The sequence below is a fragment of the Triturus cristatus genome, chromosome 2_1 (assembly GCF_964204655.1).
Source record: "Triturus cristatus chromosome 2_1, aTriCri1.1, whole genome shotgun sequence".
In the NCBI taxonomy this organism is placed as follows: Eukaryota; Metazoa; Chordata; class Amphibia; order Caudata; family Salamandridae; genus Triturus; species Triturus cristatus.
In genome coordinates this window covers 141,636,869-141,648,713 of record NC_140581.1, presented here as the reverse complement: position 1 = coordinate 141,648,713, position 11,845 = coordinate 141,636,869, and positions in this window count along the sequence as shown.

Sequence of the window (11,845 nt, the reverse complement as noted above, 5' to 3'; positions counted from 1 at the left end):
TAGCGCGGGAGACTGCGATGCAGCCCGGTACTACTGCCATGTATGTAGTGAAGTCACAGGTGGAGAGATGGCATGATGCGAAGGAGGAAGTGCGAGAAATGCAAAGGACCGCTTCTGACAAAGAGCGGGAACAATGGGCTAGCGAGGGGGAACTGGATGACGAGGGTTGCTGGAGAAATAAGCAGATGGATAGATGGAAATTACCCACGGCCTTTGTACAACCTATGGTTCAGATGGCACATGGGCTAGCACATGTTGGAGCTTCCGCAATTGTGAAATTGCTTACCCAAGTCTGGGAGCATCCAGAGATTGCTAGCACGGCAAAGAGGGTGGTGCAGACCTGTATGATCTGCCTGAGGTACAACCCAGGAAAGGGGACTCGAACTCCAGCAGGAGGGTTTGTGACACCCACTGCACCCTTTGAGGTTCTGCAGATGGATTACATCCAGCTTGAGCGCTGTAATAATCTGAAGTATGTTCTAGTAGTGGTCTGCGCTTTCAGCAAATGGGTTGAAGCGTACCCTACGAAAGACAATACTGCGATGACTACTGCGAAGCTGCTGCTGAAGGAGTTTTTCCCCCGATATGGCGTTTGTAGACTTCTGTGGAGTGATAATGGCCCTCACTTTGTAGCGGATGTTATAAAGTATGTCTTGAAGGGTCTAGGCATCACTCAGAAGTTCCACGCCGTGTTTCACCCTCAATCTGCAGGCCTAGTTGAGAAGTATAATGGTACACTGAAGCTTAAGATCGCCAAAATTCAAGCTTCGACGTCTTTGACTTGGCCAGACGCTCTGCCACTGGCGTTATTGTCAATTAGATCAGTACCGCACTCTCGAACTGGCCTTACGCCGTACGAGATTGTCTTTGGACGCCCAATGAATATTTGGGGTCCACCAAGACCTAAGGCTGTGTATGATGTACCTTGTGTAATGATGAGCGATTATCTGGCACAGTTAACGGATAACTTGGTTTCTATCCATCAACAGGTCCGAGAGGCGCTCCCTGATCGGTCTACCGGCGAAGGACATGGTCTCCGGCCTGGTGACCATGTCATGGTGAAAGTCTTCGACAGAACGAACAGCTTGGAGCCGAGATGGGTGGGCCCTGAGCAGGTCCTCCTCGCAACGAGGACGGCTGTGCGAGTCTCCAACAGAAAGAATTGGATCCACTCTCTGCACTGTAGGAAGGTGCCGCCCGGACTGGTGGAACCTGCCGTGCTGACCGATCAACGAGAAATTTTGGCTGCAGAGACAGGCCGTGTTGCGGAGCCAAATGCCATTGAGGAGCTCTTTCCGGACCACGCGACTCCTGGAGGAAGGAAGTGAGTTTTCCAGTAGCGGGACATACTGTCAGAACGGCCCTTGGGTTAGTGAAACGGAGAGCCGATGAGGCAAGGGGGGGGGATCAGCCCTGCATTAGTGTAGCGACACCCGTCTTGGCCCGCTGGTGAAGAAATCAACCGCTGCCCAAGGGGAAGAGTTCTGACAGACTTTTAGTTTCAGGAAGATATTGGGTTTTATTTTTACCTTGATATGGAGAAAAAGAAAATCCTTTGTGCATTAGGGTTCATGTTGACAGTAGCCATTGTTGGGATAACCACATGGTTCGTGGAGGATGTAACTCCCGCTCGGAAGATTCTTGTGTTGACAACTCCGGTGCCTGAGGAGCACTACTTTTATACATTACCGTATCAAGAGTTGAAGCATCGACAATCTTACTTGAATAATACTTTCATCCAGATGCTGCATCATACCCACGTTGCTACGAATGCTACGAACTGTTGGATATGTGGGATGATGCCAGCTCATCAGAAGAAAGGAGGAACGCCATTTATACCACTTCCTTTCTCTCATAATGGCTCTTGTAGAGCATGGTATACTTTGCTTTTTGCCACTCGGAAACCGACAGTGGGACGATTGCTTTTTAGACTCAATAAAGAATGCCATCAAGACAAGAATGGGTATCCACAAGCGAATGGGACAATTTGGGAGTGGGAAGAGTACCGACCAGACAATGAATCCATTCCCTACATCTTTACGAACACAAGAGACACTGTGGGAAAAGATAAGTTTGTGATTCAAGTAGCACAAGCTCAAGCGGACCTGTGTGTCCAGAGTGTGGGTTTCATCCCTGTTGGTGTTAGTGATTGCATTACTGTTTTGAATATTGATGGGTTGAACAATAGTACCTTTTTAGCCTCCCATAATACGTACTTTGTGTGTGGAAATAAAGGTTATTACCGTCTGCCGGCTGGGTGGTCTGGGGTATGCTATGTATCATTTCTATTACCTCCTGTATTCTTAGCACCCGCATCTTATCATAAGGATTTGAAATTATTAAATAATGTGACTGTAAATAGGTATAAACGTACTTTATCAATTGATGATATAGATCAGACTGACACCAGTCTGCAACAGTATATTGATTTTAACTTAGGACTGTTTTTCTTTGTTGGAACTGCCCTGAACAGTAGGAAGATCCGAAGATTAACAAGAGTGGTAGAAGCTGTGACAAATCAGACTGCTGCTGCTCTTGGGAATCTTACGGAGGAATTGCAGATCACAAGAATTGTTGCATTGCAGAATCGTATGGTATTAGACGTTATGCTAGCTGATGGAGGAGGAGCATGTAAAATTATTGGAAGTAGCTGTTGTGTGTTTATCCCTGATCATACGCCATCAGTTTATAATGCCATCAATAAACTGCATAAAATTGCAGCTGAGATCCATACAGAAAACGGCACTTGGTCTTTTTCTGGATGGTTTTGGGCGTTAATTACCGCCTGGGGATGGAAGGTTCTAACTGGTCTCTGCATTATTGTAGCGGTTCTGTTCTCATGCTGTATTTGTATTCAATGTGGTCCCTTACTCTGCTCATTATGTGTATCATTCTGTATCCCTGATAAGAAAGCTATTGCTGATGTTGCTCACCAAAAACGTTTAGCTAAAGAAGTTGAAGGAATGATGACAATTGACATATATGACGATTATCCTAACAAGCCGGATGTCTTCAGTAAATGCTGAAAGGGTCGTCTGTTGTAAATTGAGACAATGATGTGATTAAGCATTTACTAAAGACATTAATTCCCCTGTTATAGATTGTGTTTTCTCTGTTATGTTGACCGAAGCTTGGACTCCATTTTGTATTGTCATGCTTTCACGTGTTCCCCACGAGAAGAGTCCAACCTCTGTGTTAGTTGCTCTTGTAATCTGCCCAGTAACAGTCTATAAATAGCTCCTTTGTCCATCTGGCGCATGCCCAGACTTGACCACATCTGTTATCAGTTAGCCTTGCTTGACCATGTCCTCGCGGGCTCAAGGAGTGCGTTAGCTCCGCCCACATATTGATTCAGTATCGAAAATGACCATAAATGGTAATGTTCTTCGTCTTCATGTTGTATCCACCCACTCATGAGCCCCTCTACTGTGTATAAAAGGGGACCATGTACGAATGTTCTTTGTGCTACTCTATGCAATACTGAAGAGTGTTGTGTGGATTGTAGGACCACCCTTAAGGGTTAATAAATGCTGTCTTTGTACTTTGCAGTTTCCGTGCCAACTTCCTTATAGATTCCATTACAGGAGAGCGAACCCTTGTGTCCTGCGGGCCTAGCTGGGGCCTGTATTCATCACCTCCGCCTGGTCTGTGTCCATGTCTCCCTCTGTGTCCCCCGACGATGCTGTGGGCAGGGTGGAGAGACAGAAATTAATCAGACACCTGTACACATCTGTCACATGAGTCCAATCTACATAGGTAACATTGCATGGCCTGAAAAGGAAGATCCCTAACATCTACTGAACAGGGTACCGATGTAGGGCATGAAACACACAGTTGGTTGAGCCACCATGCCACTGAAATACCATGGAGAGCATGAGACAATAGCTAAACACAGGAAACGGAGTCTGACATAGCACCCAGGCCCTGGGGACAATCCAGCACTGCATCTGCACCACACAGCGTTGGCGAAAATACCGATGACCAGGGACCATATCCATGAACTTGAGACACATGCTGCATAGGTAATGCTGAAAACATGCACAACATGACTCGGTCACTGCACATTGCGTGTGTGTCCAGACACATCACACACTGCCCAGACCCAGCAAGTGGAAATCAGGATTTAACACATAGGCATTGCCCGCCCCAACAATACCCTACACGAGGCAAATTGTTGAGACACAGGTGGCACCAACATCTCATAGTCTGGGTGATACACACAGGGGCAGGCAAAAAGCAAGATTGGACGCCAAACAGCCAAGGTGCGCCTGTACAAATAATGAGGTACCAGTGCCCATTCTCAGATGAGTATAACAAGACACACAGGCACTGGCAACTGTGAGTATGAAGAAGGACAATCAGGTCAGGCTGCACAGTGGACACCTGTACAAAATAGCACGTCTATATACATGGTGACAGGGGACAATGGCACAGAGCACAACCTACGCTGTAGACACTGAGATTGGCCACGTTTATGATGACACATACACCACTGAGGAAAAGGTGCCCCAGGGGACAGTAGTAGGCACGCAACTACATGCTACTGAATGGTAATGACTGCAACACACGTCACCATCCCTGCACTATGTGTATCGCACACTCATGCACATCATGTCACAGGCCACTACATAGGACATGCGCGCTGTAAGGCATGACACATGAGAGACCAACTCCCATGTCTGGAGTCAGCATCAGTGCCAACTGACATGGAACCCACATGCAGTGAACTTGACAGTGCACAGGCAAGGTCCCACAACCTGTTACACACCACCCCCACACATGATGCTACAGTCATTGTTCTCGTGGACAAAGCGCCAGCCTACATTACCTTGCGAAGGAGTGACTACACACAGACCAGGGAACACATTGCAAGGAGGGGAAGGGTGGCAGGGGCACAGCGCTATACTGGGGCAAACAGGATCTGCACAGCACCTTTAAACCCTGCCAGTGAATTCATGCTACTGTGCCCTTACAAATGCCGGTGACACACAACAAACACACATGTACCTACCCCCTTCCGGCTGCTGCATCGCCTGTAAGCGCCTCTCGAGGTCTGGAAAGACCACCGGCAGCACACGCCTGTGGAGGTGGCTCAGACGGCGGCGGCCGCGGTTCTTGTGGCTCTCAGGTGAGTCCCCCAGCAGGAGCCGTGCAATCCTCCGCGTCCAGCACCGGATATCCTGCCAGCGTTTCCTCACCTGGGGCAGGCTCCGCCTCCGACCATCCACACCCCTCACGGCACTGACGGCGGTCAGCCAGATCTGCTCCTTGGCAGTGGCGCCTACCTGTGAGGAGGAACAAGTGACACCACATCAATACACCAGCCACATGTCACAGAGAGACATATGGGTACAAATTAGCTGGTTACAACAAGGCATGTCATGCAGCCAACGCATTGCACCTTTGTCATAGGGACATCATCCCCTGGTGAGGGAAAAAGCAGTACGTGCCACAGTGGGTACACAGGTGGAATGATGGCAATGTCACAATCAATGATCAAGGCTCACACTGTGCATCACACCCACCCCTCCTGTCTCAGGGCACTGCTGTGAGTGATAGGCCCCCACCCCTCCTGTCTCAGGGCAGTGCTGGGAGGACTCTGCACACACCCCTCCTGTCTCAGGGCACTGCTGTGAGTGATAGGCCCCCACCCCTCCTGTCTCAGGGCACTGCTGTGAGTGATAGGCCCCCACCCCTCCTGTCTCAGGGCACTGCTGTGAGTGATAGTCCCCCACCCCTCCTGTCTCAGGGCACTGCTGTGAGTGATAGTCCCCCACCCCTCCTGTCTCAGGGCACTGCTGGGAGGACTCTGCACACACCCCTCCTGTCTCAGGGCACTGCTGTGAGTGATAGGCCCCCACCCCTCCTGTCTCAGGGCACTGCTGTGAGTGATAGTCCCCCACCCCTCCTGTCTCAGGGCACTGCTGTGAGTGATAGTCCCCCACCCCTCCTGTCTCAGGGCACTGCTGGGAGACATCAGGCACCCCCCCCTGGGACCCCCCCGACAGTACATGGCATGTGTGTTACACCTGGACGCAATGGCAGAAGTCACAGTCACAACATAGGGACAGTCTGTGGCAGTGGCCTATGCACTCACCTGATACCCTGGTCGCCCATACAGCATGGAGTACTGTGGGAGGATCACATCCAGCAGAGCCATGTTCTCCTCCAGGGTGAATGGCTGTGTCCTCTCCACAGCCCTTGACATGGTTCCAGGGAATCAGTAGCAGCAGCTGGGTCGACGAATGCAAAGATGTGCAGGCAAGTGCTCCCTCATGGGACCTGGCTGCCTTATATGTGCCCTTCTGCCCAGTCTCATGCACAGGAGTACAGAGTGATTGGTCACTCACATTTGCATCCTATGTTTCCACCAATCCCTTCAAACCTAGCAGTCTGTGGGTTCTCTATCGGTTTCATTCTCCTGCATGATGTCAGCCCCACAAACACATTGCAACAAAGTAGAATAATTCCAACTGACTTCTGCTGTGCACCTTCCAGAACAATTTCGAAATTTGAACTTGGTCTCCATGACAACCAGCATGCATGTAGGCCTTAATACTTGTCCCCTATGTAATTTGGAGCATCACACACAGGTACGGTGCGTTTCGGGGCCCTAGGGCACCCCAAATGCATGGCAACGGCCCGTACATGCATGCCTACGTTCACTATCACTATGGGTCTGCACGCGTATGCGTACCCGTAGTGGTACGGACCGTACACTCGCATGTACGCTCACTATCACTACGAGTACGCATACGCGTGCAGACCCATAGTGATAGTGAGCGTAGATGCGTGTGTACGGCCCTATCACTATGGGTCTGCACGCGTATGCGTACCTGTAGTGGTACGGACCGTACACTCGCATGTACGCTCACTATCACTACGAGTACGCATACGCGTGCAGACCCATAGTGATAGTGAGCGTAGATGCGTGTGTACGGTCCGTACCACTACGAGTACGCATACGCGTGCAGACCCATAGTGATAGTGAGCGTACATGCGGGTGTACGGTCCGTACCACTACGGGTACGCATACGCGTGCAGACCCATAGTGATAGTGAGCGTACATGCGTGTGTACGGCCCTATCACTATGGGTCTGCACGCGTATGCGTACTCGTAGTGCTACGGACCGTACAAATGCCTGTACGCTCGCCATCACGATGGGTACACATACGGCAGCACTCCCACAGTGATTTGGGAACATGCACAGGCCCTCTCAGCAGCAGTACGGCGTTTTTTACACATCACTGTGGTGATAGGCGACACACAGGTAGGAATAGGGCAGACATACTTGTCCATGGATGGACATACTTGTCCAGGAATGGACATCAAGGCATCGTCTGTGCATTACTACATGTGTGGGGCACAGGTGTCACAGGCTGTGATGTGGAACATGCCTCCTGAGTGGAGAAGGCACCAGATGTATGATGAGATGTGTACAGGTGTACTGTGTGAGGGTGCAATGTGTGCCAGGCATGCCCTTGACTCCTTTGACATGTGTGCATGTGGGACTGCGCACTTGGGGTGAGCGTCACTGGCATGGCACGGACACCAACACACGGAAGTGTCCCATGATACCCGGTACAGGGGTCATGACACATGACTTGTCACTACCCACAGTGCACAATGTGACTATGTCATATATGTGTCCGGGATTTACATCAGGTTGATGTTGTAGCACCCTCAAAAGCTGCAGCCGTTGCAGCAACCAACATGTGGCTGTGTGTAGATTGTCATTGCACACTGTTCCGCACAACATGCCACATGTGTTATCGGATGTGAGGTGCACATGTATGCATGGGACACGGAGTAGCGTGACAAGGCCATGTCAGCATCCTCACAAGGAATGTGTGGTGAGTCATGATATGTGCACCTTCATGGCAAGGTGTGTGGGCTGGACTAGTGTAATGTCATGTGACCTGTGGCTCCAGTGTTCCGCTACCAGTCTCTGCAATCGGCATCCCACTTCTGCTGATGTGTGGGTGTATGTCACTCCTGTCTTGCGTCGGGCTGTGCACTTGCACTGGGACACAGCTATTTCCATGGCGTGGCATGGGGAGGTTCTCAATCACCGTGTGTAGCTGGGTCTTGGAAGGAGTGTCACCTTGCATCCATACGTGTCCTGGGCATGTAGCACATACCTGACTCCCTATGTAGCATGTGTGTATTGCCAGATTTACATGTGCTCAGTAGACATGAGTTGTTCTCGTAGTGCACTCACTCTTCCTTGTCACTTCCAAATTACTGCAGAGCGCCGCCTCTTGCCCGAAGAATTCCAGACTTGGCTACCATGCAGGAGAATGACAGGATCCGGCTCTACCGCTTCACCCAACCGTTGATTCTGGAGCTGACGGCGAGACTGGCACCACACCTGCAACCGCAGCACAGGTATCCTACGGCACTGACACCCCAGCTGAAGGTAATGGCTGCCCTACATTTTCTTGCCACGGGTACCTTCCAAAATACCATAGCTCATGTTGGTGGCATGTCCCAGAGCATGTTCAGCGGTGTGCTGCATGATTTCTTGGAGGCCATGTTGATTCACCTGGATGACTTCATCAAGTTCCCAACCCCTGAACAGATGACTGAGGTCAAGCGTGGATTCTATGCCCTGGGAGGGATGCCCCATGTCATTGGGTCCATAGATGGGACACATGTAGGTTTGGTACCACCACACGCACGGGAGGTGGCGTACCGCAATCGGAAGCACTACCACTCCATCAATGCCCTTGTGGTGTGTCTGTCCAATATGGTGATTTCACATGTCTGTGCTCGTTTCCCAGGGTCAGCACACGATGCCTACATCATGAGGCGTAGCGGGATGCCTGATATGATGATGCAGCTGCGCAACGAACGGGCATGTGTTGTTGGTGGGTACAGTCTGTCTGTCCTGTATTCTGTATAGCCGACCAGCACGACCGCTTCACCAGTTCTAACGATGTCCATGTGCTTCCCATGTAGGGGACGCTGGCTATCCCAACATGCCTTGGCTGCTGACACCTCTCCGCAACCCCATCATGCCGGCCCAGCTCCGCTATAACACCGCCCATGGCCGGACAAGGCGAGTGATAGAGAGGACGTTTGGCATGCTGAAGAGCCGATTCCGGTGCCTCCACAAGACCGGCGGTGCACTCCCTTATGCCCCGGCGAAGGTCTGCAAGATCTTCATGGTCTGCTGCATGCTGCACAACATGGCAGTTGAAAGAGCTGTGCCACTCATCCTGAATCAACATGACGAGGACCATCCACCCGTGGAGGACGAAGGGCTTGGCAATGGGGCTAGTGATGTGGAGGATGTGGAGCCGCAAGAGGACATCCGGACTCGGCTCATACGCGACTTCTTTGCTTAGTGGTGAGTACCAGGGTCTGAGTGTGCACGCATTGATCCCCGTGTGGCATGCGTTGTGATGTGTGTCTCCACCTGCATGTATGGCACGTGGGTCAGAGGTGTGTGTGGGTGTGTCACTGGAGTGATGGTGGCAGTGATGGTAGTATTTCCCCAGTCATAATTGTGACCTAGCATGTTGTCATCCATACATGTGTCAAGTAAATGCACATGCAAGTGGCTGTGCTTTTTGTGGCTGACTTCTTGTGTGTCTCTCTTCCCCAGGTACCTGCGCATGCCGTTTGCTGGTTGCATTGTTGTGGCACTGCTATTCCTCATGGACATGACATCGTGGGCTGACTCAGCGTTACAGGCACGGACACGTTTGGAAGTCTCCATGGGGTAAGGGATGCATCTGGGGTGTATTGGGTGTGGCAGTTGTTCACGATGTGTGCACACTGCCCCGGTCGGGGTTTGGTTCCTCTGCAGACATGTGGCATCCCCATGGGACACGACATGCAGCTGGGTACACCTGAATAGATGGGCTGCCTGGTTGTCAGTCATCAGTGATGGGATAGTGGATTGTGATGATGGCATCAATGTGTGTGACACTGCCCTCGGACACATACGGTTAACATTGTCTTGACATGGCGTGGGACTTCCACATCAGCGGATCTATGGTGTATGTCAGGATCTCCGTGTGCAGCTGTGGGTTTTAGCTGTTAGCCGACACTTGTGTGCCAGTTCCATGGCTATCACGCATTTGTGCTGCAGAAGGGGGGTGCCAGTGTTGGACCCACATGTTACTCCACATGATGTGTTCATGTGTACTTCAAGTTGCCTCTGCAATCCCAAAAACATGACTAATAAAGGTGTCCCTATGCCTCCAAGGTGCCTCTTCTCAGTCAATGCTGGTGTGTTGGCACGGTGCATCCTGCATGTCTGGCATGGTATTCCCTGATTGTGGCTATGTGTCAATGTGTCGAGTGACAAGATGCAAGCTGTGTGTGTGTGCTGAGACTGTGTATTGGGCATGATGTCCATGACTGTGTGGGTATTGTGACATGTGCCATCCCCATGCATCCAACGTTGTCCATGACCCCATTCTCTGCATCCACCGGACTCAAGCTTGCAGGACATGGTTCTGCCACCTGTCTACACATACCTGGGTGCCCCCCAGGACACTGGCCAGGATCCCCGACCTCTGCGCATGACTGTTGCTGTACTCAATGTGTCTGTCAGCACGGTTGTTCGGCCACCCCCTCAGCTGGTTCTGCCCATCACGGGTGTGTATGGTGCTCCATGTCTGTCTTGCCTAATAAACTGTGACCCATGTGTCCTGTGCCAGACTCAGGCCCCAGGGTGTGGATGGTTGAAGTGAACAGATGACTCAGGCATGTTTAGACTGTACAAGACACATGTTAGGTAATAATGCTACCAGCAGGCATCTACTCTTAATAGTGTGATTTATTATTGGGGGGGGGGGGGACAAAGTGAGGGGCTTTCCGGGATTAGGGAATCCAAAGTTCAGTAGGGGAGTTGGTGTCCTTGCCATTGGAAATCCTCAGAGTCCATGCCACAGTCTTTGTCAACATTGGTCAGCCAGTGACCAGCAGGGCCATGTGGCAGAGAATGTCTCTTGATGCTGTGATGCTGTTGCTCCAGTGGGCCAGGTGCCAGGCCAGGTGTCCTGGGAGATGGTGATGTAGCAGCCACCCTCACGGTCCTTTCCGTGGACGACCCGGCTTCCTGCGGGGAACCTCAGCAGCAGGCCGTGACGACGTCTGGGATGCTCCGTCGGATGTTTCCTCCTCCTCCTCCTGATCCCTCCCTGTGGGTGGTGATGTTCTCCGCCTTCTGGCACAGGGAGGGTCGGCCATGGTGTCGGCCATCCGACGGAGTGTAGCGTGAATCCCCTGGAACGCCGTCACTTGCTCAGCCTGTCTGTCCTCCATCCTCCGTTGGTGTACCTGTAGACAGGCTATTAGCTCCGCATGTTGCTGGGCCTGCTGGACCTTGATCCCCTCGAGGACGGACACAACCTGGGCCATGCCCGTGGTGTCCTGCCGGTATGAGTCCAGGATGTTACGGACATGGGAAAATACCGGATCCCCAGCCAACTGGTCAGGCTCGCGCCTCCGCCGTCCTCCACTCCCACCACCCCTGCCCACTTGCGTCTGGCCTGCACTTGTGGGCACATCGGGTCTCCGGGACCCCTGAGGGGTGGCATTGGCGTTGTCGCCTGCCTCCTCCTGGGTGCCCGGGACACCGTGTCCCTCCTGGCGAGCCTGGCTGCATTGTGGTGTTGGGGCAGGGATCCTGGGTGTCTCCTGGGATGTGGCAGGAGTGGGGGTGGTGGTTGGCACGGTTGTACCTGATGCAGGTGCTGCAGGTGGTTGGACACCAGAGGGGCCAGGTCGGTCGGGGTCGTCCGCAGAGTGGTGAGAGTGGTCGCTGCCTGTGGGATCGGTCTCCTGCAGATCCGGGTCCTGTGAGTGTTCCCCCCCAGTGTTGGGGGT